Source organism: Nansenia antarctica, assembly GCF_963989245.1.
Source record: "Nansenia antarctica genome assembly, contig: SCAFFOLD_380, whole genome shotgun sequence".
Lineage (NCBI taxonomy): Eukaryota > Metazoa > Chordata > Actinopteri > Argentiniformes > Microstomatidae > Nansenia > Nansenia antarctica.
This window is the reverse complement of record NW_027663271.1, coordinates 30714-35000: the sequence shown is the minus strand read 5'-3', so window position 1 is coordinate 35000 and position 4287 is coordinate 30714. Positions and strand designations below refer to the sequence as shown.

At 55.0% G+C, this 4287-nt stretch overlaps 1 pseudogene across 1 annotated transcript in view; it reads left to right on the top strand.

Moving 5' to 3' along the window:
- The window catches only part of LOC308175174 (calmodulin-regulated spectrin-associated protein 3-like), a 14345-nt pseudogene extending 11060 nt beyond the window's left edge, over window positions 1–3285 (top strand). The window contains exons 8-11 of the transcript in view: window positions 31–136; window positions 1816–1931; window positions 2338–2456; window positions 2944–3285. The product of the transcript in view is annotated as a calmodulin-regulated spectrin-associated protein 3-like (transcript). The remainder of the gene's footprint in view (window positions 1–30; window positions 137–1815; window positions 1932–2337; window positions 2457–2943) is intronic.
- Window positions 3286–4287: the final 1002 nt, after the last annotated feature.

Sequence of the window (4287 nt, the reverse complement as noted above, 5' to 3'; positions counted from 1 at the left end):
CACCCCCCCTCTCTCTCTCTCTCTCTCTAGGTCCTAAAATGACTAAGGTGTACTCTCACTCCTCCCTCAATCTGGCTGCCATCGCTGATGACTCATCAGACAACAACGCCAGTGAACCTACCAAGAAAGCACCTAGGTAACCCCACCACGCCTCCCCCCTCCCCCCCCCCACCCCCCCAAGCCCCACCCCCCCTCCCCGCCACCCCTCCGCTGAAAATAAACCCCATTGAATTAAAGCTGAGAATCTCTACTTCCACCTCCAAAGTCATTGTTTGTCATTTCAAACCCAAACTGTTGGGGGTAAAGAGCTAAAAGAAGACACAATGTTCCCCCCTTTCCAATACTTCTGTACAGGACACTATGTGGTCTCCATTTGCATCCAGGTTACAAATATGCCGCCTGTGCACTTCACAATGACATAATAAATGAAAACAATTAAATATAGACGTGTTAGATTCTTCCTTCGGGTTAAAAGACAACTCTTGCCCCTCTCTCTCCCTCCCTACCTCTCTTCCTCTCTCTCTCTTCCTCTCTCTCTCTCTCTCTCTCTTTCTTTCTACTTCCCCGCAGTCACAGTGGCTGCACACACACACACACACACACACACACACACACACACACACACACACACACTCCTCTCTTCAGCCAATTATGACTTTATGGCGTTGACCTGTTTTGACTCGGGCCTGATCGACGTTGAGTCTCTATGCTTAACGTCTGTCTTTGTTTGGAGTGTGTTACGTGTCCTGAACACCGTGCCGATCTTAAGCATGACGTTAAAAATCACTAAAAGTCGTGGCGCTTGGTGGCTTAGCACACTGAGGCGCATGCCGCATATCCTGCATGTCATCCCTCCCCTCTCTCCTTCTCTCTCTCTCTCTCACCCATCCTTCCTGTCAGTCTCTACTGTCTCTATCCTCCTCTCTCTCTCTCACCCATCCTTCCTGTCAATCTCTACTGTCTCTATCCTCCTCTCTCTCTCTCACCCATCCTTCCTGTCAATCTCTACTGTCTCTATCCTCTCTCTCTCTCACCCATCCTTCCTGTCAGTCTCTACTGTCTCTATCCTCCTCTCTCTCTCTCACCCATCCTTCCTGTCAGTCTCTACTGTCTCTATCCTCCTCTCTCACTCATCCTTCCTGTCAATCTTTACTGTCTCTATCCTCCTCTCTCTCTCACCCATCCTTCCTGTCAATCTCTACTGTCTCTATCCTCCTCTCTCTCTCTCTCTCTCTCTCTCTCTCTCATCCATCCTTCCTGTCAATCTCTACTGTCTCTACCCTCCTCTCTCTCTCTCACCCATCCTTCCTGTCAATCTCTACTGTCTCTACCCTCTTCTCTCTCACCCATCCTTCCTGTCAATCTCTACTGTCTCTACCCTCCTCTCTATCACCCATCCTTGTCTCTATCCTCCTCTCTCGCACCCATCCTTACTGTCAGTCTCTACTCTCACTATCTTAATAAAGCAGAAATGCCCTAAATGATATACTGTATACAGTATATATACTGTATATAAGTTTTTAAAAAAAGATGTAAAGGTCACCTTAAAAGTAAATGTTTACATGTTGGTGTTTGTTTGAGTAAGGGTTGACAGTCGTCCAACCCTGTGAACTTATTTAATTAGTTCTTGACTTCCATCCAGGGTACAAATATGCTGCCAGTGCAGTTTTCACAATCACAGCGGAGGCTGTTAATTAAAAACACGTGTGTTTGTCTGCCGGGGGGGTGAGAGGCAGTTAAGCCGTGCTTCTGCCCCGCGGGGGGGGGGGGGGTAGACAAGCCTCTCACCTTCCTCTCCGCCCCCTTCTCCTCTAGCCCACCTGACTCGCCCTCGCGGCTGATGTCGCCGAGCCCGCTGGCCAATCAGAACGGAGATAAGGACTGGGAGAACGGCTCCAATGGCTCCTCCCCCTCCATCCCAGAATACACCGGTACGATACTGTGAGATGATGAGGTCACTCGTAGTTGTCCTGTAAAGTATAAAACTGCGGTTATAGGACCCAATTCCATGGCTAAGTGTGTGTGTGTGTGTGTGTGTGTGTGTGCGTGTGTGTGCGTGTGTGTGTGTGTGTGTGCGTGTGTGTGCGTCCGTGCGCGTTTGTGTATGTGTGCGTTCGTGCATATGTGTCTGTGTGTGTGTGTATGTATGTGTATGTGTGTGTTTGTGGGCCGTGTGTGCATGTATGTGTGTGCGTTCGTGCATATGTGTGTGTGCGTGCGTGCGTGCGTGTGTGTGTATGTGTATGTGTGTGTGTGTGTTTGTGGCCCGTGTGTGTGTGTGTGTGTGTGTGTGTGTGTGTGTGTGTGTGCGTGCGCGTGTGTGTGTGTGTTCTGCAGGACCCAAGCTCTTCAAGGAGCCGAGCTTCAAGTCCAACAAGTTCATCATCACCAACGCCCTGACCCGCTGCTGCCTGGCGGGCCGCGTCAACGAGAGGCAGAAGACCAGGATAGTAGAGGTACACACACACACACACACACACACACACACACACACACGCATACACACACACGCGCGCACGCGCACGCACACACACACACGCATACACACACACACACACGCGCACGCACACGCACACATACGCACACACACACACACACACGCATACACACACGCATGGACACGCACGCATACGCACACACACACATTTAAGCACGCACACACACAGACTCAGCCTCTCCTCCTCCCTCTCACCATTAACCTCCACTCTCCCCCTACCCTCTCTCTCTCTCCCTCTCTCCACCATCCTCCCCTCCATGCCCCCACCCTCTCCCCCTCTCTCCCTCTCCCCCCCCCCCCCCACCATCCTCCCCTCCATCCCCCCCACCCTCTCCCCCTCCCTCTCCTTCTCCCCCCCACCATCCTCCTCTCCACCCCCCCCACCCCCTCCCTCTCCCTGCCCCCCCCACCCTCTCCATCCCCCTCCCCCCCCTCTCTCTTACCAGGAGATGGAGAAGAGCTCGGCCAACCACTTCCTCATCCTGTTCCGTGACTCCAGCTGCCAGTTCCGGGCCGTCTACACCGCCAGCCCCGAGTCGGACGAGCTGCTGCGATTGGCCGGCGTGGGCCCGCGCGTGGTCAGCCCCGCCCTGGTGGAGTCCATCTACAAGTACAGCTCGGACCGCAAGCAGTTCAGCGCCATCCCGTCCAAGACCGTGTCCCTGGGCGTCGACGCCTTCACCATCCCCGGACACCTGTGGCACCACGCCGCCGGGGGGCAGCGGGGCAGCAGACCCCCCCCGCCCCCCCCCGGGACGCCCAGGAAACTCCCCAGCACGCCCAAATGAACACACACACACACACACACACACACACACACATACACACATACACACACAGGCAGGCACACACAGGCAGGCACACACACATACACACACACACACACATACACACAGGCACATGTGTGCATGCACACACAGATCTACGCAGGCACGCATACACGGAAACATATATTGAGATATAAACACACACACACACACACACACACACACACATTCTCACAAATGCCGGATGCCTCTCCCCCTGGTACTGCATGGGACACAGTTCCCTTGACCCCTGACCCCTCTTCTCTTTCAGCCTCATCAGACATTATTAGAACTGCTTTTCCTCCCCCTGTATGTCCCTGACATGGTACAGCCCCCACCCCTGTATGTCCCTGACATGGTACAGCCCTCACCCCTCCATGTCCCTGACATGGTACAGCCCCCACCCCTCCATGTCCCTGACATGGTACAGCCCCCACCCCTCCATGTCCCTGACATGGTACACTCCCCACCCCTCCATGTCCCTGACATGGTACACCCCCCACCCCTCCATGTCCCTGACATGGTACAGCCCTCACCCCTCCATGTCCCTGACATGGTACAGCCCCCACCCCTCCATGTCCCTGACATGGTACAGCCCCCACCCCTCCATGTCCCTGACATGGTACAGCCCCCACCCCTCCATGTCCCTGACATGGTACAGCCCCCACCCCTCCATGTCCCTGACATGGTACAGCCCCCACCCCTCCATGTCCCTGACATGGTACAGCCCCCACCCCTCCATGTCCCTGACATGGTACACTCCCCACCCCTCCATGTCCCTGACATGGTACAGCCCCCACCCCTCCATGTCCCTGACATGGTACAGCCCCCACCCCTCCATGTCCCTGACATGGTACAGCCCCCACCCCTCCATGTCCCTGACATGGTACAGCCCTCACCCCTCCATGTCCCTGACATGGTACAGCCCCCACCCCTCCATGTCCCTGACATGGTACAGCCCCCACCCCTCCATGTCCCTGACAT